This window comes from Elephas maximus, chromosome 6 (genome assembly GCF_024166365.1).
Source record: "Elephas maximus indicus isolate mEleMax1 chromosome 6, mEleMax1 primary haplotype, whole genome shotgun sequence".
Taxonomy (NCBI): domain Eukaryota; kingdom Metazoa; phylum Chordata; class Mammalia; order Proboscidea; family Elephantidae; genus Elephas; species Elephas maximus.
The window spans coordinates 141,368,643-141,394,101 of NC_064824.1; the positions used below are offsets into that span (position 1 = coordinate 141,368,643).

A 25,459-nucleotide genomic window follows, 5' to 3' on the forward strand; every position below is an offset into this window, starting at 1 on the left:
TCTTTCACGGGACACCACGCATACAAGTCAGGACCCACGCTATTCCTGTAGGAACACATGATAACCTAACTGGGACTTTAGATGGAATACATGGTCAAATAACAAGATTCTGGAAAACTGAGGCATCCAGTGAGCCCTGGGCACTGGGGAGAAAATCCACTTCAGAGGGGAACGCCTTGCTGAGATCCACTGTAGCCCTGAGCACTGACGACCCCTGGACGGCAGGCACGCTGGCCCTCACGGCCCTTGCCAGGGCGCCTTCAGCACCTCAGTGACACTTAGAAGGACCTTTCTCTCCGCTGACAGTCCCTGGGGATGGAGCCCATCCAGGGCCAGCGCAGGCGTCAGACACCCACCATCACCTGACCTCGAGAGGCCCAGGGCTCAGTAGGCAACATTGGGGTGCAGCCCTCCTGGCTCATCTAGCAGTAGCGCCACCCAGAACAGGCCCCTCGCTGCCCACAGTTCTGGACTTTGAGTGCGAACTCACACAAGTCCAGTAAGGAGCTAGCCTGTGCCCAGAGCAAGGGGAGGCCACCCAGTGGCTAGCAGCCCAGGAGCTCCAGGACTCCCTGGAATTGACCCATGAACCACAGTGCCCAGTAAGTTAACTTCCAGCAGCTAACTGGCTTCCACAGAGGGTGGAGGCAGTCAGGGACATGTTTGCATCTCCCTTTTCTAAACTCACTTATTGTTTAAATGGTTTGCAAGGAGTGTTTTTATCATAATAAAAAAGCAAAGCTGTTTCTATTAAATAATAAAAGAAAACTGACATTGGACAGCAGCCCTCCGATTTCACTCAGGTACCCCCCACCAGGGTACACACACAGCACTTGTGCGGCTATAGAGAGGCCTCGGCAGCTGTGCGCCTGGGCGGTGGGCCTGCCTCCCCTCTCAGCAGCCTGGGATGGCCTTCCCTCAGGCAGAGGTAGGGCCTGGCCACCCTTTCACAGGAAACAACACGGACGAAGAGCCTGCAAGGAGAGAGGAAGGTTCAGCAGGCGAAGAAGGGGCTGCACCATGCCTCAAGGGCCACTTCCCACCCCTCTAGCAAAGACTTTGTATTTCCACTTGATAGAGAGAAGCCTGGGACGAGCACATCCTGTCACTCCTACTTCTTTCTCTTGAAAAATACACACACATCACAGCATGGCTGGCTAAGCAGGTCACAAGACAGAGAACATGCCCCTATCCCAACAGACATGCCCTCTAGAGATGACAGCAGTCACCTCCCCACTACGCTCCTGTAGCCAGCAGGATCCCCAGGCTACACGGAGGAGGAACAGGTGTGAGGTCTACAAAGGGATACCTAACCATCATTACCAGGGCTAAGGGCCCTGGAGTCGACTCCAAGTCATGGTGACCCCATGTGTGTCAGAGCAGACGTGCTCTGTGGGGTTTCCAATGGCTAATTTTTCATAAGTAGATCACCAGGCCTTTCTTCCAAGGTGCCTCTGGAGGGCTTGAACCTCCAATCTCTCGGTTCGTAGTTGAGCACTTAGTTCTGTTTGTACCACCAAGGACTCCATACCTAACCATGGACATCAAACCCAGCCACAGAGGGAGCCAAAACCAGAAAACCCCATGCTGGTGAGAACACCACAAAGTTCTGTGAACGTTTCCACCCGAACAGACCCCCGGTCCCACTAGAAAATCAGGCCAGGCTCTCCCCAGCATGCAGGAAGAGCAGGAAGGTCTGTGTGGGGACGAGGGACAAGCCAGCCTGAAACACAGTGTAAAGACGGTCACTCAGTAGGCCTGTAGCACTGAATCCTGCCCAAAGTCGGAGCAAGCACGGTCAGCAGGCAGGACTCTCAACCGCAACCCCACCCTCCCTCCAGACCTCCCTCCACCCTGCCTCACTGGCCGGGGTCTGCAAAGCCTGGCCCGCTGGTTTGCAGTTACGTTGCCCGTTTTAAGAATTAACAGCCATCCCCAATGATACTGATACGGTGGATCCTACTTCCCCAACCTGCAGCATGCCCAGGGGGAAATGGCCAGGGGCCCAGGTGCCTGGGGCGAGGGAGACAGTCCGGGTGTGAGCAGCCTGCCACACCTGCATTTCTCTTCTCACAGTCACAGTCATCACCATGTCACGAACTGCCTCTTCCTCCAAGTATTCTTTTCTGACCATCCTGGGGATAAATTACAGCCAGCTAAATAAGTCATTAACGGGGTACGGGAGTGTCAATATGACCTAATCTCCCGATCTGATCAGCAGCAGCAGCTGTCATACATGGCAGTAGTTCTAGCCTCTGCCCTCCGGAGCCACCAGTAAGCTGAAAGAACCTGCTGTCCACCATGGGCTTCCCACGCTGCTGGTCAGCACCCCAGGTACACCAGAGTCCCCAGCTCCCTGTCAGCCACAAAGCAGAGGCCCGGCCAGGGAATGTGGGTGTCATTCCGGAGAGCCGTGGGCGTGGGTGTCACCATCAGCCTATCCCGTGCAGACACCTGCTCAGAGCAGCCGGCACCACTGACCAGTGCAAGCCAGCCTGCTCACAACTGTGCTGGCGTCCCCCCACAGGCATCGCACACCACATGCATAGCACACCCACACAAACACACACCACACATGCAGACACCACACACACACGCATGCACATACCACACACGCACACACACCACACGCACACACACCACCCCCACAGCAAATGTGCACACACACCACACATGCAGACACCACACACCACACACACACCATGGACACCACACGCACAGCACACCCACACACATCACACGCACACACACCACACACACACCACACACACACCTCACTCATACACATACACACACCCCGGGTTGTCACTGTGTATCTTACAAAAAACCCGCTGCTGTCAAGTCAATTCCAGCTCATAGCGATCATATAGGCCATAGGGTCGCTCTGAGTTGGAATCAGCTCGACAGCAGTGGGTTTAGAGAACAGAGTAGAACTGCCCCATAGAGTTTCCAAGGAGCAGCTGGTGGATTTGAACTGCCCACCTTTTGGTTACCAGCCGTAGCTCTTAACCACTACACCACCAAAGCTTCCTGTCTTACAAAAGTGAGGCTTTATCTCACACATTTCTCATTCAGTAACACCTCCTGGAACATTCCACCATGTGGCTGTACCAGAACGGAGCCAACGGCTCGTTCTCCTGATGGGCACAGACTTTCTTCAAAATGTTTTACTCCCACAAGACACTGCAGGAGGCCTGGGTCCTGGGATCGCGCTTCGTGGGGCACAGCTCACAGCTGGCCGAATCCAAGGGCCTGGCTGTTTCTCACTCAGAACAGGCACCTGACTCATGTCCAGTGGGGCTGGACAACCCAACCCTCCTCCAGCCACATCCCAGACCCCCTGCCCTATGGCCCCTCCTGCAGCAGGGGGCATCTGATGTCCTATTTTTTTGCCAAGCTGGGTAAAAGTGATACCTCTTTCTACTTGTCTTGGCCTTTCCCTAGGCACCAGGAATTTGTGCATGTCTTCATGTTTGTTCACCTTTCAGATCTGCTCCTCCAGGGGCCGCTCGTTCAGGCTCTGTGCTCATTTCTCTAGTAGCCTGTCTTTCTCTCCAGTTTGTAAGAGGTCTGTGTATAATATAAACATTATTCTTTCATCTGTCAAATGTACACATTTTTCCAAAACTCTCCTATATTCAGTGATCTTGTTTATAGCATCTTCATCCACTCAGAAGTTTTAAATTTTCATGTAGTTCAACATGTCTGTCTTTCCTTTTGCAGCTTCTGGGGATCCTGGATATGGAAGGGGGGTCCCTGACACCTACAGTGTAGCTGTAGCTGCCTAAATTGTCTTCAGATATTCCTACTGCTTTACTTTTTACATTTAAGCCTGCAATCCATCTGGGATTCATCTTTCTCTCATTAGTAAATACGAACAGATCATTCTACAGCCCTTTAAGGAAAAGTTGAAACAGGAAAAAAAATGACCAAGGTAAACAGAGAAACTGACTCCAGAAAGAACAGAGACAATCCAAGCCCCTCCCAGCAGCGGCAGAGAGACCCAGGCTGCTGTGGCCACCCCGCAGGCAAGCAGTGGACGCAGGAAACGGGATTAATCAGACAAGAACTGCGTCCAGAACTTAAGCCAGAGAGCGTCAGGGCAAAACCGCCACAGGGCAACTGGAAGAGCAAGCTGGATAAACCTTCGAGGACAAAACTCAATGGCCCAAAACTACCAAAGGGGAACAGACACACAGTGATGGAAGGAAATAATGATAAGAAGAAGATAAGGAAGCTGAAACTCCCCCCCCCCAAACCAACAAAACCGTTGCGTCGAGTGCATTCCAACTCATAGCAGCCCTATAGGACAGAGTAGAAACTGCCCCATAGCCTCTCCAAGGAGCAGCTGGTGGATTCCAACTGCCAAATTTTGTTAGCAGCCGAGCTCTTAACCACTGTGCCACCAGGGCTGCAAAGCTCCCCTAAGATGACCATAAAACAAGATTTTAAAGTGAAGGGGTCCACTGTGTCCCAATGGGATAAATTTTTAAATTGCTACATTTTAAGATTTCAAACACCAAAGATAAAGTTTCAAAGAAAAAAACCAGACACTTAAAAATACATGAGGGATAGGTTCTCATCAGTAACACAAGGGACCAGTGCACCTGCTGCTCCGGCTTCTAAGTCCTGAAGGAAAAGACTTTTGAACCAAGAACTCAATACCAAAGCCAACTACTAGCCAAGGTGGAGGCAGTTCCTTATGGATCATGGGAGAGAGAGAGCAGGTTTGAGGTGGATGCGAGAAAGGAAAAGACGGTGGTTTCAGAGGTGAAGACAGTAGTAGTCTGAGGTGCCTGTGGGTGTCCAAGGCAAGACACGGGACGGGCAGCTGAGGACGCCGGGTTAAGGCTGAGGACCACTGGAGAGCTAGGGGGAGAGAGGCCCACAAAGGTGACTGAGAAAGAGCAACCACACAGAGGAAACCAGCCCAGCTAGAGGCAGGGGGATGGAAAGATAGAAAAGGACCGGGTGGGGACAGGTGTGAGGGGCAGCTGTATCACTGGCACTCACCAGGAGGCCAAGAGAGCCACACCAGGCTCTCTCTGTTCTCCAGGCCCAATCCCCCACCACCCGCCCACCCCCCCATTCATTGATTCGTTGTGCACCTGCCCATGTCTGGTGCTGGGACCTTGGTCCTGACAGGAGCAAGGCAAAGTGCACCTGGAGTCTGCTGGGGGCAAGGCGGGCACCCTTCCTCATCCCTACTCTGTGTCCCCCTGGCCGACACAGCCATGTCACCCTTCACACGCAGTTCCCTGCCAGCTCTCAGGTTCTAACCAGCCTCGCCCTCCCACAGACAGCACACTGCCAGTGACCGACTGCAAGTAACTCACCGGCTGTTACTACAAAGCTCTCACTGGGCTCTGTCACACACAGCGCTCCAACAGTCCCTGAAGGGAGAGAATCCTTCAGACCACCTGGGAGCGGCGGGGTCTCCTTTACAAGACCACCTGGGAGCGGCGGGGTCTCCTTTACAAGACCACCTGGGAGCGGCGGGGTCTCCTTTACAAGACCACCTGGGAGCGGCGGGCTCTCCTTTACAAGACCACCTGGGGGCGGGGTCTCCTTTACAAGACCACCTGGGAGCGGCGGGGTCTCCTTTACAAGACCACCTGGGAGCGGCGGGCTCTCCTTTACAAGACCACGTGGGGGCGGGGTCTCCTTTACAAGACCACCTGGGAGCGGCGGGGTCTCCTTTACAAGACCACGTGGGGGCAGGGTCTCCTTTACTAGATCACTTGGGGGCGGGGTCTCTTTTACTAGATCACGTGGGGGCGGGGTCTCCTTTACTAGGTCACGTGGGGACGGGGTCTCCTTTACAAGACCAAGTGGGGGCGGGGCCTCCTTTACTAGATCACATGGGGGCAGGCAACCCCCACCCCCACGTGCCTCCAAGTGGGGCATTCTATTATGGGTGCTTCCTAAAGGGCATCCAGGAACCTGAAGGAGCCCAGGCATCCAGAGACTCGGAGGCTCTGGTCCCCCTCCAACAGTTAACGTGGAAAACCAGGGCTGCCCCACCTCGGGGAGGAGCAACTGAGAAGATCCGTGGTGTCTGGCAGTGTTCCTGCCTGAATGGAGGCATCACCTGGATCGTTGGCATCATCCCAACCACCCCGCTGGGCCAACAACTTCATCTCTCTGTTTTTCACACAGCTTCAACTTGAACTTCAACGGTCCCCAAAGCCAAACAAATTCTGGGCAACAGGACCCCACCCCATCCTGTACCCAAGGAAAACCCTCTTTGTTGAGCCTCTAAGACAGTGCAGTGGGCTGCCACTGTCACATCGTCAGGAGGCCAGGGCTGGCCCCAAAGCCTGTGTCCACAGCCTTCCTTCTGCCACAGAGCTGCCGCCTCCAAGCACCAGTACCGGTAATACACAGGAGCTACGGCCACCAGCACCCTGCACACTACGCTGCTGGGAGCTGGCCAGCCCTCATCTGGGTGGAGGTGACCACCTTGCACAGCCACAGGCCGACATGCTCCAGGCCCGGGCCCATTCTTCTGGGCTCCCCATTGGTTGTAGTTTGCCATGAACCCTGACGTCCCTGAGCTCACGCTGTGTCCTAGATCACAGCCCATGTGGACCACACTGGAGCAATGGCTAGAAAAGCAGCAGGGTGCTCCAGAACTCTCCAGTGCCAGGCACATGACAAAGGCCACATGACACCAGCCATGTTTCCCACCTGTACCCTGGAGCTGTTGGCCAGGTCAAGGGTACTGGATTGGAAGTGCCACATCTTCTGAATCGTAACGCTTGTCTGTGTCACCTGTCCAGCTTACTGCTGCTTTCAGACTGGGCACACTCTGCAGGCAGCGCCCTGGGCCCCAGGCCGGACGATGGGCTCCCACTTACTTCCAGCACCACACTCCTCGCCTCTGCCTCCAGATGCCAAGAACTTGGAGCCTCCAGATGGCAGGGCTTGGCCCTCAGCAGGCTCCCAATCAGGGTTCAGGGGGCTGCATGGGACAGTTCCCGTGAGGCAAGCTCAGTGCTGGCCATGGGTGGGGAAAGCTCAGTGAAAACTCCTCAGGATTTGGCTACTGGTGCCAGACGTGGGACAGGAGGGGCTCCAAACACAAGTTTCCAGGCTGGCCAGTGGTGTGGGGTAACAGTGCAGACCAGGGAGCATGTGGCCAGCCCAGGGGAAGCCATCTCTATACTGGCGACTGGACCGAGGCAACAGACAGTATACTGCAGAACGTCCCGGCTCTGCAATGACCTTCACAACTGGCATTTCTCCAAGGGTCTCCTGTACATCACACCTGTGTACACACAGCGACGGGGCATGCCCAGTCTCCGCCCACTTTCTCCTTTAGGGTGACTGACGGTGACCTGGTGTCTTACAGGAATGACCCAAATCGTTTTTGTGCATGGATTGTTTCCCCAACTTCACAGCATCATTCTCTGCTTAGTCTTCAAGCCCCATCTGGGAAATGAAGGAAATGCACCAACTCAGCCTCTCACGTGTGAGATAGCCCTTGGCTGCTACCCTGAGCTCACACATCCTGATCACTCGATAAAACGACTGGTAGTGACTGAAACCACTGCGTCCCACACGCGACATGCGCACACATCAGGAGGTTTAAAGTGGATTTACGGTAGCTGAGCTGACACCTGAACACGTGGATAGCACACACTGTTATGATGAAGGAAATGTATTCTGCGAATTAAGCCACGCTGCTGCTTGCCTGCCTCTCTCAATCACTACAGTGCAAACACGCAGCTCATTTAGCTAGAGTGCGGAAGACGGATCACTCTCAGGACTTCATTTTAGCATATTCTAAAAATGCAATTTACAATTCAGCAATATCCTTTCTCTTTATGTCCTGGCGACAACACAAACAGGCCTCTTTGTTATCCTGGGCTCCATCTGCATGCAAAACACGCTCTGGCAGGGAACTATGATTTCTGGGGGCCCATTTTGCAAATCTGAAAGAGATGGAGAAATGAAAAGAAAGGAAAAGGAGAGGATAAAGGTACATTTTATTCACACGCAAAAAAATGTAAATGAAGGCGACTTCATTTCCTCACCCCGAACTGGTGACCCTGCCACTGGTAACTGTGTGTGAGGCTGGGTGCCCGCAGAGGGATTCTAAATGGCTGTGGAGGGTCCATGACACCAGGGCAGCACCCATGTTGGTCCAGGGAGAGTGTCATCCACTTCTTGTCCTAAAGAAGATGCTAGCGCTCCGGCCTTGGTGGCGGGAGGGCCTCTCAACCTCGCAGTACATCTGGCCGTCCTCTGGGACGTTCAATGTTGAGCAGCAACCCTGGTCTCCACCCACAAGATAAGAGCAGCTCGCTCCCCCGTGGCTGTGACAAGAATGTCTCCAGATAAAAGCGCATCCAGTGAGAGCCACTGAAGTGGACGCTCCCTCGGAAAGGGCACGCCTCTAGGGCCACCAAGTCACCACCCACATCCCCTAACACAAACACTCATCAGCTAGGCAGTTTCCTTCAGCACAGCACAGGCTGCCGGAATGCTCAGCCCCAAAGCCCTGACAGGACAAAACAGCTGGCCTCGAGTCGATTCTACGCTGCCTCCGGCGACCCCACGTGTGTCAGAGCGGAACCGTGCGCCGCCCGCCCCTTCAGTCAGCAGCTGAGTGTTCAGCTGTTTGTGCCACTCAGGGACTCCTCACACAGCCGCCATCAAGTTGACTCTGACTCCCGGCAACCCCGCGTGTCAGGGCAGAACTGTGCTCTATAGGCTTTTCAGTGGTTGATTTTTCAGAAGTAGACCTCCAGGCCCTCATTCAGAGGTGCCTTTGGGCGGACTCAAACTTCCAACCTTTAGGTTAGCAGCCGAGCGCATTAACTGTTTGCACTAAGTCCCGCGCGGCCCCCCGGGGTGACAGGCTCTGACCTCACCTCAGGTTACCGTGTCTCCGCCCTCCTCCCGGAAATCATGGGAGGCACCAATCTCACTAACAGCGGCTGTTCTCCTGAGCTAGGCAGGGCATGCACCCACGTAACCGATTAAAATTAGGTACCCCAATTATTAAACTGTCACGGCACAAACTGGGAATGCCATTTCTCAAAAAAATGAATAGGAGAATTAATGGATTTCTTTATTTGCTTGCATTTGTGATACTCAACCTGTCTTTTATTACCAAGGCAGTCAGGGAAAAAAAAGAATTTCTGCCACATATGCAAATTAAATCATTAGTATTTTTCCCAATTACAGTAACTGCTTATTTGTATTGCTGATCTATTCTCCTAATTTAGTTCCTTTAATATTAACAATATTGAAAATGCTTTAATACGAAAACACTTTCCGGCAATAATTTCCATTACACACCGTTCTTATCATTGAACTGCGGGACCAGCCAGTTGTCACCTATATGGGGTCACACCACAGGGTCACCGTTCCTGGGAGCCACGATGCTCTCGTATCTACTGGGCCCAGCAAGACCTTCAGCACAAAGGACTGCGGAGCAGGGGCTCCCAGACTCCTTCCCACAAGACAGGAGAAGAGGCCAGCGCTCCCCCAGGTGGGAACTTTCTGTAGCATCTCATGTTTTGTCTGGAAATCAGGTGAACCATCTACTCTGCTGCATAATACACCCGCGTGTTGTTCTTATATTCCCACGTTTAACATCACTGTCCAGTTCCCTGGGTTTCATTCCTCTGCCCAAGCCTGCCAATACCCGGAAGACACCCTCCTTTCTCCTATGGCTGCCCGCCTTGTCTGCTACGCCAAACCCTGGACACTCCAATTTTAACCTAGACAATAGGGAGCCACTGAATGTTTGGGCAGGAGAGTGCCATGGCCAGAGGGAAGAGGGGAAGTGTGCAGGAGAGGTGGGGGCTAGAGGCTGGGTTGCTGATGCACGCATGGCCTGATGGTGCACTGGTACGGTGGACAGGCAAGGTTATGGAAGTGGAGAGAGCTGAAAAAGGGGGATTAAAAGGGCCATCGCTACTGGTATAGAAATGGGTGGTACCAGAGAAGGAGCGAAGACCCAAAGAGGGGAGAGGGTGACCACGGGGGAAAGTAAGAGTGCATCCTGGAGGCCACGGAAGCCCGAGACACCCGGCTCACCAGGTCTTGTTTTCTGGGAGACGCTTGGCTTAAAATCACCTCCTCCAGGTCTTGTCTGGTGGGGAGGGAGTGCTGCCGAGGAGGAGGAAGTGCTGCCAAGGAGGAGGGAGGAAAGTGCTGGAAAGGGCTAGAAGGGCAATGGCTCTGGGCAAGCAAAAAGGTGCCATCCAGAGAGTGGGGGTCCTGGGGGTGACCAGCAGGGCGGTGCCCAGGGCAGAGTGAGAAGGGCTCAGGAGGGAGGCCGGAGGCCAGACCATTGCCGCTGATGGACAGCTGCAGTCCACTTCAGACTGACCCCTGGAGCTTCATGAGCCCCTCAGAACAGGCCTCGAAACCACGTCTGTGCCAAGAACTGAGAGATAGGATGCTAGAAAACAAAGAAAACAGGCCGTGAGGCTCTTCCACCAGCACCCCTGCGGCAGGAGAAACCATGTGCTTCCATCAGGAAAAAAAGCCACCATCTAGGAGAGCGAGCCTCAGCACGGGGCCTATGGGCCGGCTGCTGCACCAGGCCCCCTGTCTGGGCCCTCGATCACCCCTCCCTGAAACCCAGGCCCTCACTCAGCCCTCCCTGAAGAGACAGTCCTCAAACCTCCAGTAGAGACTGCTCTCCTGAACACACAGGTCTTCCTGCCAAAGAAAGCCACATCAGAGAGCACAGGAGTGTGAAGCGTCCATGCTGAGAGGGGAAACTGGGTGAGAGCTGCACCAGACAAGGGAGCATTTCATCACCCTAATCGCAATCAGACGCAAACCACCATCAGATGCAAACCGCCATCAGACGTACACCACCACCAAAGGCTCACGGCCATCAGATGCAAACCATCATCAACGGTCAAAGGAGACAGAGGGTGTCCAAGTTGCAGGGGGGTTCAAGAATTAGCAGGTTGTATTGAATAACAACATGATGCGTGGCACGGAGTCGAGACCCCCTGCAGAATCATCCTCCTGACCCACGGGCTTCTGAGTCTATGAAGGGACCAGCATAGACTCACCTCACGCCATGCGGCAGGCCTGGGGCTGGGCCACTGGCCTCCTGGTTTGGCTCCATCCTGACAACACCCCTCCAAGGTGGAAATCCTCATGTCCACTTTGCGGATGGGAAGACCAAGGCAGGGAGGGTGGGAATGTACGGAAAGACCGAGGTAGAGAGGGTGGGAATGGATGGGAAGACCGGGGCAGGGAGGGTGGGTAACTGAGCTTCTCCACTTAGGAGAACCCAGGACGGCTAAGTCTCCTGTTCCTTCCAATGTCCCCATCTGCAGAAAGGCAGACGTGAGCAGACGGGCTTCGGAGCTCTGGCCCCTGTGCCAGGCCTGGGCCACGTTTCAGCAGGCAGGACTGCACCCCGAAGGCCCTCGGTTAAGCCCAGCCCTGCATGGGGTAGGAAGGCCAGCATAGGTTCAACCCTTTCCCAAGCATCTTTGGACAACCTGCTGCCCGGGTCACTGGGGTTCTCAGGGAGCACACCGTGGAGAGGCCCCGCGCTTGGCCTCTATCGGCAGGCTGCAGTCCGCCTTCCATGCCGTGCTGGATCAGAACCCCAGCTCCACCGCCGCCTGTTCTATAGCAGTGGTTCCCAACTAGGGTGCACAAGCAGAGGCACTTGCTCGGAGACACCGCCTCCTTCCACCTCATGGCCCCACCATCCACATTCCGAGGGCCTCGGGGTCCCCCATAAAGTCCTCTGCATCCAGCTACCAGCAAGCAAAGTGAGAGAAGGGAGGAATCACCAGTCTTCAAGGCCAGGCCTGACAGGCTTCTCCCAGCTCTGCCTCCCTTTCCAATTGGCCAGGTCTAGCTGCATGCCCCCTGACTTCCAGGGATAGGGTACATCAGGAGAAAGAGATGCAGGGTGTTGGTCTGCGCCAGTATTCGCTGCCCCAGAATGCCGCTAAGGCCCTCACTGCAGGCCTGCCAGCCCCTTCCCCTCCCGCAGAGGGTCATTGCAGGGTTCCGTGAAGAGAGCTGTGGGGGCGTCCAGGACGGTGCTGCACACAGCCAGCTCACACTGAAGACCGTTCTGGAACAGCTGCCGGGTGGGGCTGTCGAGTGTAAGAGTTTCCTGGAGAACGGCTGTGGCTGGGTCCTCGTTATCCACCCCTTCCTTCCCTTCCAACAGCATCAATTTCCATGTGAGCTTCTGGAGGGGGAAGCCAGCATCCAGGCTGAGCCCCCAGCCATCCCGTACCCCTGGCTCAGAGGTGGCCACGTGGCCTATGCCAGACCAAGCAGACTGAATCTAGACGTGTGCTGGGACTAGACACTTTCTTTCCTGGAAGGCACGGAGCAGGCCTGCAGCCCTGGAAGCAGCTGGCAGGACTGTCTCAGGATCATGACAACTGACTTCCCCAAGGCAGGGGAAAGAAGAGCCCTGGATGAGCTGTGGAGGAGCTGGATCAAGCCCAGCCTGAAGCCTTCCTTCACCTGCACTGTCTGTGGAGGTGAGCCAAGCAATGCCCTGCTGTAGTGAGCCACGTGCTCTGTCACCACCGTGGAGAAAGCCTATCTGATGCAGCCCAGCCAGAAATACCTTCCAGCTCAAATCTAAGAGCTGTTATAAAAAACACAGTGCCACAATCACTATAAGGTCACATCTTGTCCCTGTCACCATGTTCCTCCACTCACCACAGATGCCCCCCAGTCAGACAACAGGGTCACTAGAGCCACCTCCACGCCTGTCCACAGACCCACCTGAGGAGGGTCTGTGTCCCCGGGGGCCCTCCAAAGCATCCCATCTCTTCCCTGCCTCTAAGCCACCTCTTTCCCCACTGCCCCCGAGCCCCCATCGCCCCCATGCTCCCACCATCCCTGAACCCCCACTGCCGCTCCACAGGGGGCGCTACCCTAGTACAGCCGAAGCCACCACAAGCCTGCAGCCCCACCACCCAGAACCCAAGCCTCCAGCCACGCGGCTCAGTCCAGCCACTGCTGTCACAGCTGAGCGGGCCTTTCAGAGCCAGCGGTGGGCAAGGCTGCCAGGCAGACCACCAGAGACCCTCCACAATAGCCTTCAATCCGAGGCCTCTGCTTGTGCACAAGAGCAGGTGCAGAAAGAGATGGAAACAACTTAGAGGAGGAAACGGCAAGTCCTCTGTGACTCGTCCCAGGATGGGCCCACCTTCTAGGGACATCAGGAAGCGTAGCTCAGTGAAGACCCAGCATGGACCGTGCATCACACCTGCTCCAGGATCGTCCTCTGGACCGGGGACCTGTGCACTCCAGCCCAGGTCTCAATCACTCCTCAGCCCAGGAACAGCCCAGGACCAGCTCCGTGATCCCCACTAATGCAACGTGGTTCTTCTGACTCTTGGAAATGACAGCACCTCACATGAAGATCAAACAAGTGTGTCGGAGCTTTCTAGAACATTCTGTGCGCCGCGCACAGAGCCTGTGAGGACACAGACTAACAATCCCTGCTCTCCCATATTCCTAGGGGCCCTCCTGGAGACTTCAACAGACACAGCAATGCCTTGAGCATGGGCAGGGGCCAAGGAGGCTCGTGTTACGTGATGCGCACCCAATGCGCAGTCATGGGACGATTCCCATGCGATGGCACACAGATGCTCACTTCCTACTCCTCCCTGAGTCCCACCAGCAGAGACAGGTGGGCAGCAAGGAGAGGAGGAGGGGGGCCCAGCCTAGGGGACACTGGCCCTGGGGACCCCGCACACCCAGCCCTTCCTTTCGGCCTCACTGCAGCTCCTACTGTGGTCCCCAAGGCAAGGTAATGCCGGCTAGGCACCGAGGTCACGACCAGTGAAGCTGGACTTCAACCCACTCTGATCCCACGCTGAGTTCTGTCCCCAACACCCAGAGCCACAGGCAACAAAACATCCAAGTCTGGGGAAACCACTCTCGTACACTAGAGGGATAAACAGAACTTAGCCCATCCACAAATCAAGATCCTTTGTCCCAAACCCGTAACGAGACCCCCCCAAGGCGTTAAAAGCCTCTAAACAGGAGCGGAGCTATCTTGCTCCAAGCTCTACATAACTGCACTGGTCGGAGAAACAGAGCTTCCGCAAGATGCACCCACATCTGGGTGAGTACTGCCCGTTCTGACACAGGACAGACTCTCACTTGGGGCCATTTAAGCTGTTGTTTGTTGGCCTGGTTCATTAAAAAACAAAACAAAAAACCCTCCAAATCCAAACCATTTTCCCAACAGCTTGGGGAGATGGGGGATGCTCCCCCAGGGGCCCAGCCCACCACAAGACAGCTGGCAGAAGCAGCCCCTGCCCCTCAGGATGCCCAGCCCCGCAGCCTCGGGGGTTCAGGCATGATGGAGCCTCATTATTTTGCAGACCGGCTGCTGCTTGGCCTCCTCCGGGATGTGCTGAGCCTGCTGGGAATCTGCCGGACCAGAAAAGTCCAAAGGAAGAGCCGGCTCTGGGGCAGGGACCGGCACAGAGACCACAGTGGCCAGCTCGTACCCCGGCGCTGGCTCTTTAACACGCCCCTCCAGCCTGCAGAGCAGGGGAAAGAATATGCTGGCAAATAACTGCTTTCCAAAGAACGGGGCCTGGAACCATCTAGCATGACCTTTCTGGTGAAAAAAATCTTCCATAAATTTTACAGCAGACAGGGTTTTAACCAAACAAAGTACTTCCCAATCGTTTTCTCTATGGCTCCTTAAACCAAACCAAAAACCAAGCCCGTTGCCATCAAGTCGATTCCAACTCATAGCGACCCTATAGGGCAGAGTAGAACTGCCACATAGGGTTTCCAAGGAGCTCCTGGTGCATTCAAACCGCCAACCTTTTGGTTAGCAGCTGTAGCTCTTAACCACTATGCCACTAGAGTTTCCTTAGCAAGCTCCAAAACTGTCATGCCCCTCCCCCCCAGAAGCTGGGTTCCACGTGTAAGTCACTGATGACAAGTGTACCCCACCCCGGCGTACCCACAGACTGGAGAACTCTGCCATCCCCCAAAGGCGGACTGGGACCAGACTGTTCCACCACGGAGCCCTCCCCGCCCCAGTGCACCCACACACAGGGAGGACTCTGCCTTCCCCATGAGATGGGCGGGGACCAGGCTGTTCCACCCCAAGTCCCTCCAAGGGCTACACTGCAGGCAGTTTTGCGGGAGGGAAAGTTCTCGACAGGGAGAAAAACACCAGGGCTTGGGGCCTGTCGTCAGCTTCCTGGGTGCCCTCCGGCGTCCTCCTGGCCTGCTGGGCCCTGGTCTCCTGTGTTCACATCTCCCTTGTGCAGCAGGGCTGTTGCGGGCCTCAACTGGCACAGGGCAGAGGTGTCAAGCAGGGGCTCAGTATCAGTACTGAACCTTCAACACATAAAGCCCAACAGCTGGGTGGAGGCCATCTTGGGTCCCTTCTAGAAGGTTCCCTACACTGACACCAACCAAGCTTTGGTTCTGAACAGGAAAGCAGCTCCACGAAGGAGTCCCAGCATCCAGAAGAGGGCCGACACGAAGGACGCTCTCAGTCAACCCTGGTGAGTGGAAGGATGGGAGGAAGAAAAGAGGGAAAGAAGGAGCCCATGAACTTGCTTTGGGATGTGGCCCTGACTTCAGAGCCCCTGAGGCCAGAGCCACCCCGACCTTGTGAGCAGCCTCTTCCTCTTGCCCAGAGCTCTCCAAGAAGGCGCTGCGATCCAAGCTCGCGTTCCAAAGAGCTGGCCGCCCTGCTGCAGAACACTGGGGTGTCCCTGAGGTGCACCATTCACGGTTACGCCCCAGTGGTGCCTCTCCAAAGGGAGAACAAGAGCCACCAGGTTCATCGCCCAAATCAAAGCCAGAACAGGAAGCAGGGTTAAAGACCTCGTCCAACTACAAGAAGACTGCGCCACTGGGCACCTATCAGCCATCGACCAGCCTGCCCAGCTCACCCTGCCTACCCACCACTCTTGGCCTTGGAGTCTGGCCGCCATCAGACCCCAACTGGCCTTTCCACCGTACTATGGCCCACTACTGTGGCTCTGGCAAGAAAGGCCCTCACCCTGCTCCCAGCCCCCCTGCTGCCCCTCACCTCGGCCTGGCCTCCTCCAGCTCCAGGGTCCTGATTCTCAAGATGGGGTCCCACTCATGTGTGTTTCTCTCCGCTCACTCCTCTGCCCCCACCATATGTAAGCTCCCTGTGGGCGGGGGCTGGGGCTTCCTGAAGGGAGCTGGGGCTGCAACGACCTGCGTGATGTCCAACCTCCTGTAAAACCTACTACTTGGGCTTGGGTACGAAATCAGTATTTGCAAAGCAATAACTTCTCAACAGTTAGGAGTGTTTAGAAAACATGTCCCTACCATTCTCCACCCACCCGAGAGGCCAGTGTGGGGAAGTCACAGTAACTTCTCTTGCAAAGTTTAAAAAAGAATCGTTCCAGCAAATGGCAACACATAAGCCAGATGACTGGGCCGTTCCCAAGAGCAAATGTCTGTCCCTCACCGTTTGAACAGCACTCCCACTTGGAAGGCCGTTTGGGCTCTCCTGCTCTGAGAACTGACTCACTGTGTCAAGCTCAAACATCAGTCCAACAAAAGCCCTTGTCTTACACAGACAGACACTTCATTAACAGTAGTAAAGTGACAAAGCCCGACATTCACATTTTTAAGCACAACAGACTCCAAAATGTTTATATATGCAATTGTATTAAGATACCTTATTTTTTATTATGCAGTTAAATAAGAAACGATGAAATAATGCCATTAAGGCCAACTTACTCAGGAGAAAACCTGCCTTTAGTGAAAGCAATGGCTTGCTACCTGGCATGCTGGTGGCCCAGCCAGATGCAGGATGAGCTGTGCACACGTGCCTGGACCGCACACAAGGGCTCCATTTGCCACTTGACAGCTGTGTTTGTGAAGCTCTTCTCCCTTCATTCCTGGCCACAACACAGAACCCACTCCATCGGTATCGATGGCAGCTACTTAAAAGCAGACGGTTAAGAACATCCAACTTAGGACCTTGTCCAACTTGTACTTACAAAAGGACTGCCTTAAAGCCTACTGTATTAAAAATTTGAGTTAAATATAGTGTGAACGCACATACAACTTTGTGACGCCCATCAAAACATCGTGGAGCTTCAGCGGTTCGTGGCTCAAGGAAGGAGAAGGCCGTCCACCATTTTAAGTCAGATCCCACTGTCATTAGCACGGTGTTGAGTGTGTAACTTCGCATTTGGCTTAAATTTTCCTCTTATTCACCCCTGTAACCACGCCTCCAAAGCCTAAATCCAGGGGAAGTGTGGTGACACATCAAAGAAAACAAAAATGATCACAGCTGAAAATAAACTGGAAATAATAAAGCCATCGGAAAGAGTGTTTAAGTGTTTTATACGCATGCCACCGAGTCAGTTCCGACTCATGGCAACCCCATACCCAACAGAATGAAGCACTGCCGGGTCCTGTGCCATCCTCACAATCGTCGTTATGCTTGAGCCCATTGTTGCAGCCACTGTGTCAATCCATCTTGTTGAGGGTCTTCCTCTTTTTCACTGACCCTCTACTTTACCAAGCATGATGTCCTCTCCAGGAACTGGTCCCTCCTGATACGTGTACAAAGTATTTGAGATGAAGTCTCGCCATCCTCGCTTCTAAGGGGCATTCTGGCTGTACTTCTAAAGGTAAAATATATACTATACACTAAGACAAACATTTGACTAACTGATGCTAAATAAGAACTGTACCTAACTGTTGACTTACCTACAAATTCAACTTAAAGAGGGACTTAGGAATGGATCTCATTCATAACTCAGGACTGCCTGGGATCTCCAAAATCAGGACCAAGAAGTTCCCAGACCTGCGGGAGGGGATGCAACAGGCAAACCCAGAGCACACGCCAGAGGGGCTGTCCCACAAGGCCACACTGTGCCATTTATTCACCCGTCCATTCACTGGCTCATTGCCTGAACACCTACAGTGCCAGTCAATGGTTACAATGCAGCGTGAAGTCCTGGGGCACCCTGACCCCACACAGCTCACAGCTACTAAGAGAGTTGACACGAAAAAACTAATGTCACAAGGAGCTACTGAGATTTCACAACTGGATCCACGTTAGGAAGAAGAAAGAATGTTAGGCTAAGTTTAGCAGGGAACCCTAGGATGAGCACGAGTTGAGGGTTGGGAGCAGAAGAAAGAGAAGGAAAGCAGTTTCAAGAAAAGGGAACAGCATGTGCAAAGGTCCTGGGGCCTTAGGAGGCCTAGAGAGCTTAGAAACAAACCAGGTAGGAGGCTGAGCTCAGTGAACAGGGCAAGTGCTATCAGATGAGGCTGGAAAACACAGGCCAGGGTGTGGCGTGGCCTTCCAGGCTACACCAAGAACAAGGGTCTGGAGCCTAAGAATAACAGGGTGCCACGGCAGGGTCTGAGCAAGGAGAGGACAGGTACAGTCAGCTTTGGGGAGAGATCACTTAGGCTCAGAGGTGGATCAGCCAATAGGCAAGGTACCTTGCTTACTAGATCATCTGTAGTGAACAATTTCACGTTTTTTCACCACGTCAAAGATTCAGCTTCTAGGTATGGCTGGCATCTGTTTCTCTCCCAACCCCACAGCAACTTCCAACGGAATCAAAGCCTCTTTTCAAAATTACAATCCCTGACAGGGGCAGATGACCCAGTAACATGTGCTTACTTATCTGTAGAGAACAATTTCACATGGTTTCACCACAAAATGTGATGAAGCACAAGTAAGGCCGTGCTTACCTTGCTTACTGGATAATCCACCCCTGCTCAGGCTGCAGTCTGCAATGTGAGCTGGACCAGGCGGCCGGATCCAGAGGGCCAGTGGAGTGCTCCAAAGTCACAGAAACAGACACCCACGAACCCCTTCAATGCGAAGAGTATTCACCCAGCGCCCAAGAACTTGGTTTTTCTCTTTTGTAAAAAATGGGGTTGGACAGCATTTTTTTCCCAAATGAAATGTCATTTTATTATTATTACAAAGTATCACATGTTTACTGTAAAAAATTATATATAATACCAATATGACAAGTGAAACCCCCTCATAACTCCACTTTCCTGACACTCCAGGGGGCCACTGCTATCACTTTAAAGACACATGTATTTACGGAAGCTATGACCTGAGTCCTGCTTGGGGACCTGATTTTTTCACCTGACACACTGCACACCTCTGTCTGTGTCCCTCTGCACAGATATGCCACAGCAAGGAAAATGTATGCCACAAATATTGCTCTTAGAAACAACGTAGCAACAATATCCTTGCACACAGCTGCATCTTCATGGAGTTAGCCTATTCTTTCCTTAAGACAAAGGGCAATAAGTAGGATTGCTGCGACAAGGGAAATGATCATTGGAAATTCCGGCCTATGGAACTTTCCTGGAGAGCAATTATTTGCACTCCAGAGCAAATAATAATAATAGCCAACACTTATCTCATGCTGACAACGTGCTAGATCCTATCCTAAGCGCCTTCCACACAGTAACTTAGTCAAGCTTCACAAAAACCCTGTAAGAATTATCATTATACCAACAATGGACATTACCAAACTTCTTAGTCATGGCTAATACGATAGGCACAGATGGAACCTCCTTTAAGCTGAATTTCATGCTAAGTCTTTTTTAGTTATTAACCACTATAATATGCATCTTATTTCTCTTGCTTTGCAAAGGGGATCCTCATCCTCTTCTCATTGGTTTGTAAAAGCTCTTTACATATAGGCTATTAAGCTCACGTGGGCACAATATGTTGCATATATTTTTTTCTCTCGTCATCTCTCACCCTTGCTTATGAATTCTTTTGCCAAAAAGAATTTTTTAAATTCTTACACTGTTAAATCTGTCAATATTTTCTCTTAAGGTTTCTGGCTTTGTTGTTAGGATAAAAATAGGTTAAATCAGTGGTTTTCAGAGTTTTGGACCCTGGAATGCTTTCTTCCAATAAAATCTCTCAAGATAAAGCCAACCTGCTCTAGCTGAACAGATGTTGAGCACAGGCGTCCTCCACCACCCCCACCAGGGCACCTGCCCCCACACAGCCCTGGGGCTTCTTAGGGGAAGATCGAAGTTTCCCTTAAGTGATGCAACCATCACTGGCCAACTGGACTGTTGAGATCCTTCCCGTTCTGCAAAGCCACAGCCAGAATGTAAGACAGCACTAGAAAGCCAGTGATGTCCCAGACCCTGCTGAAACATGCTGTCAACTGTGACAGCTCCAAGGACAGTCAGCACCACACTGGCGAGCAAACAACACAGAGCACAGAGCCCCAAGTCTTCAGAACAGCAGTCTTTACAAAGAGCCGAGGCTCTCCCAAACACCTTGGACAGTGTCAACACCGTCACTGGCCCTGTGGCAGAGCAAGGAAGAGAGAGGGGGTCAGCCCTTGAGCCCAGACACCAGATGCAATGACAACAGACGTCCCACGTTCGTTTCTCTCTTGGGTTCCTTCTCTGTAAAGTGTGCATGAGGCACCTACCACATAGGGCTATGGGGAGGGAAAAGTGACAGAGACATATGGCGAGTGCCTAAAACAGCACGACCCTAAAGGTGCTCCCTAAAGGTTAGCTACTGGGTTATCTTATAACTGCTAGTGTTGGATCTCCTTGCCAGGGCATTCCGATTTCTGCAACAGCTTATAAAGGGATGCCGATCTTCCGTCCCCACATTTACGTGAAGGGTCACAGCGTAGGCAACCTTCCTTCCAGGGAGTGAGTAGGAGGCATGTTGGGGAAGGCAGCCCACCCTCCACTCCTAAAGAGATCCAGCGCCTTCTCCTCATGCCCACACGCCCAGAAGAAATCTGACCTTCTGAAAAGAAACTTGCTCACCTCAGTTCAGTGGCGCTTTTTCCCTAAAGAAGCTCTCCTTTAGGATATGTTATTAAGGTGACCTGAACCATGAGACGTCTTACTGTTGTAAGCCCCCGACTCAGGGCAACCCCACGCAGGATGGAATGAAACGCCATTCAGTCCTGCACAACCTGCTGAAGCGCGGACCCACGGGGATTCACAGCATTTTCACTGGCTGATTTTCAGAAGTGATCACTAGGCCTTTCTTCCTAGTCTCAGTCTGAAGGCTCCACTGAAACCTGTTCAGCATCATAGCAACTCCTAAGCCTCCACTGACAGATAGGGGGTGGCTGCACATGAGGTCTACTGGAACCCAGCCACGTCTCCCGCTTGGAAGGTGAGGGTCCCACTGCTGAACCACCACTGCCCCACAGGAGATGCTTTGTCTTCCTCTAACGCCAAGGCCAAAACCCCGCAGCCACTGCACACCACAGGATATGCCCACTGTCCAAACCGATGGGCTGTGTCTTCCCCTACCACCACGCCAGGACTGGGGGCCAAAGACAACTGGGGCAAGGGCTCCCCTCTGGCCAGGACAGCTGGCGCTCAGGCCCAGCCTGCCAGGCTGGAGAGCGCAGGGCAAACTCTGGTGCTTCCCCGGAGGCCCAGTCACTGATCAGGCCCACAGGCAGGAACCAACCCAGCCTGCAGCAGCGGCGGCAGCAGCAGCGCCTTTCTCTCCGGCAGCTCCCTCGCCGCTTGCTCCATCAGGTATTAATCTATCACACAGGGGGCTCCGAGCGATGCAAGCCCAGCCGTTTTCAATAGAGAACCTCATGGACCGATTCTGCAGGAGCGATGAGATGTCTCTTCTGCTAGGCAATTAAGACGACACAAAGTCGCGCTTCCTCCGCGCCCCCCCAACATCAAAGGAGCGGAATTCAAAGCCATTCATGCGGCATTGAAGCCTCACAATGCAGCTGGAAAATGGAAGTCGATTACTGGGCATAAATATGCAGGAGCTGAAAGGAAAGGCTTACAAGGAAATGAAATGGCAGCAACCCCAGTGTGCGGAAACTTCCAGAACCAGAGTCCTACTGGTAAACACCCAGAGGGCCAGCCTTATAAAGCAGGCCTCCGACCAGTGAAGGGCAAGACCAGCCTCCGGCTGCACGTGGCCAGGGTGCCATGTTGTTTTGTCAATTCAGCTACAGTAACAGCCCCCAAGGCCTCTCTGAACAGGGCGTTTGCGTGGCCTGAGGCTGCTGACCACAGAACATTCTCTCTGGCTCAGGACTTCTTAGGCCACAGCCGTCCTTGGTCTGTAGGCCTCCCAGCCTATATGTGTGATCCACGGTCATCTTCACACACACCACCCACTCACCCCCCCCACAGGCTTCCCACACATATGCCACCACCCCCCCCACACACACACACGGGCTTCCCTTAGGGCACCATGATGCCAAGTCTCCCCTGGCAGGAGAAAGAATAACCCTTTAGACAGCAGCTACATCTGCCTGCCCAAGTCCTTCTTCCTTTCTGACTGATGACTTTCCCTTGAGAAAGGTATTTGATCTCTGCATAAAAGCCTAGAACAGAGAAAGCTACAGGAGTCTTATAACATGTTGGGGTGTGTGTGTTTAAGGCATGAAAATCCTGTCCTCCCACACAAACGTGAATGCCTCTGTGGAGAGCTGCCACGGATCCCAGGGAGGAGGATATATGGGAAGGCTCGATTAAGTCTTAAAAATAGACAACTGAGCACAGATTTCAGGACTGTCGTGAGCTACCTGAATGATAATAATAATAATAAATCTCACAGATTTGTGATATCCAAAAATCCATTCTGATGAAACTTCTAACTGGATGGCATTTTGCATTTCCAATTATAATAGAGTAATTGTGTTGCCATAGTTACTGCCAAATTCTGCAATAACTTTTGTTGCTTTGTAATTGCTGTCACGTATATTTGTGTACAAGCGGCTGAGTTTTCTTAACTCTGCCGCCATCCCTCCCGCACCCCCACCCCCACCCCCACCTTTCCTGGTTGGGTTCTGAAGCCAGCGCAGCAGCTTTCATCTGACAGTCCCCAAAATAATGCACCGAATTACCAGACACAATTAAGACTCCAGGCAGCTGAGAAGGCACAATCACGTTACAAAAGAAAAAGTGAAACCAGGTCAAAGGGCCCTCGGCCATCATCCCCCATCTCTCTGGGCTGGGCTGGGGCTATTTCCACCTTGGCTTCCAGGCCCTCCACGCTCTTTGGTGGTTTGTGGGGATAAAGAGAAAAGCCTGCGCAATGGAGAAAAGAAGGGAGCAAAGTACCTACCCAAGCCCTTTCCTCCCTTCCCAGGAACAGGCAGCGCTGCTCTCAGCAAGCAATTAGGTAGGTCTCCACAGTGATGCAATTAGGATTGAGTTAAGAAAGTCATTAGTTTTAAAATAACTTAAGTTTAATTTCTGCAGCGCTTTCTTTGAAAATTGTGTCACAGCAGGTCAATTTACAGCTTGCAATGAAGAAAACACTCCTATCAGCGGCTAGAAGCTATTACAAATTTCTGATGTGCACTAAATGAGTACACTGGGTTCCACCCCCGGCCTTCCAGACTGATAGGCACGGTCTCCTGCTGTAACTGTGTCAGATCGTTCAATGCTCAATGTAAATAGAGATCATTTGCCTATAACTCCGTGATGTGTGTTAGCAATGCCGGGAAATGCGGATGGTAGGCTCGGCCCGCGAGCCGGAAAGCGTAAGCCCGCCAGGGGAGGTGGGCAGCATCCCGACCCTCCAGGACGGGCGGACACACACGCCCCGGGCTACGGCACGCACCGACGCCGAGAACCACGGGCAGGGACATTTTTCTGCAAACTCACAGCATCTGACAAAGTTACATAAACGGCTGCCCATCTCGGGTCTGCTAACCCCTCTCCCCCCGCGACCCTTCTCTCCCCGATCCCTGCAGGCCCCACCTCCCGCGATCCTGACCCGGAGCAGGGGCGCCGACCCCGGGGACCCCCGCCGGTCACCTGCGCCGCAGGTAGGAGGCCGGCCCCCGCCCCGCCGGCCTGGCGTCACAACACCGTCCGTTTTATTTATTTATTTCTCCGGGTGCTGCAGAGGAAAGGTCCAGAATTCGCCGTAGCTCCCCGCAGGAAAAACAATCGGGCGGGTACTCGCTGCGGCCCAGCGCCGAGCCTCGGCCCGTCTGCGGCTCGAGCGATCCGGGGTACGGGCGTCGTGGGGCCGGGGGCCGGGGCGGTGCGGGACCGGAGGATCGGGGATGGGGGGGTCTGGGTCCCGGGAGACGACCCAGAGCAATGCTGAAGGGGCCGGCGGCCGGAGAGGGGACCCGGCGTAATGCTGCGGGGCCGGGGACCGGGGAGGAGACCCGGGGCAACGCTAGGAGTGCCGGGGGCCAGGCAGGGGAGACGGGGCAATGCTGGGGCGGGGGGGAGCTGGAGCCGGGGAGGATACTCGGGGCAATGGTGCGGGAGTCGGGGATCGGGGGTCGGGGGCGGGACCCGGGGCAATGCTGGGGGGATCTGGGGCCGGGGAGGGGAGCCGGGGCAGTGCTGCGGGGGTCGGGGGCCAGAGAGGGGACCCGGGGCAATGATGGGGGGGTCGGGGGCCAGAGAGGGGACCCGGGGCAATGCTGGGGGGTCGGGGGTTGCAGAGGGGACACGGGGCAATGCTGGGGGAGCCAGGGGCCGGGGAGGTGACCTGGGGCAATGCTGGGGGGCCGGGGGCCGACGGGGGACCCAGGGCAATGCTGGGGGGCCAGGGGTCGACAGGGGACCCAGGCCAATGCTGGGGGGGCGGGGGCTGACAGGGGACCCAGGGCAATGATGGGGGGGCCGGGGGCCGACAGGGGACCCAGGGCAATGCTGGGGGGGCCGGGGGCCGAGGGGGGACCCGGGGCAATGCGAGGGGGGCCGGGGACCGAGAGGGGACCCGGGGCAATGCTGGGGGGGCCAGGGGCCGACAGGGGACCCGGGGCAATGCTGGGGGGGGGGCCGGGGCCGACAGGGGACCCAAGGCAATGCTGGGGGGCCAGGGGGCCGACAAGCGACCCAGGGCAATGCTGGGGGGACCTGGGGCCATGGGGGGACCCAGGGCAATGCGGGGGGGCCCGGACGGGGTCCGGGGCGATGCCGGGGGCAGGGGACCGCGTCCGGGTCCAGGGCAGTGCCTGGGGCCGGGGGCTGAGGCCCGGGGCCGAGGGCCAGGGGCCGCGCTTCACCTGCGGGCGGCCGGGGCGCGGCCGGAGCAGGGTCCGGGCCCGGCGCGGGCGAGGCCTGCGGGCGGCGGCGGGCCCGCGGACAATGGCCGGGCGGCGGCTTACCGCGGCGGGCGGCTCCGGCGGCGGCGGTCTAGCCCAGCCCGGGCGCTCCGAGCCGCATCTCCTCAGCTGCGCCGCGTCCGCCGGCCTCGGGCGCTCCGGCTCCGGCGGCGACAGCGGGACGCGGCCGGTGGCGCCGGGCCCAGGCGCAGAGGCGGCGGCGGAGAGCGGGCGGCGGCGGCGGCGGCGGCGGCGGTGGCGGCGGGGACCGAGCGCAGCAGCGGCGGCCCCACAACCTCCCTCCTCATTCACAAAAAATTGACCCACGTTGAACCATGATGCTGCTGCCCCCCGCCGGCGCCGAGCCGAGCGCTGATAGGCCGCCGCCGCCGCCCGTCAGCCGCGCCGGCCCCGCCCAGCCCGCG

General features: G+C 54.9%; 1 protein-coding gene across 3 annotated transcripts in view; it reads right to left on the reverse strand.

The window, feature by feature from the left end:
- Positions 1-25,242, reverse strand: part of HDAC4 (histone deacetylase 4) — a 338,424-nt gene extending 313,182 nt beyond the window's left edge. For all 3 annotated transcript variants that reach the window (XM_049888584.1, XM_049888582.1, XM_049888587.1), the window contains exon 1: positions 25,098-25,242. The gene's annotated coding sequence lies outside the window, so the exon portion shown is untranslated. The remainder of the gene's footprint in view (positions 1-25,097) is intronic.
- Positions 25,243-25,459: the final 217 nt, after the last annotated feature.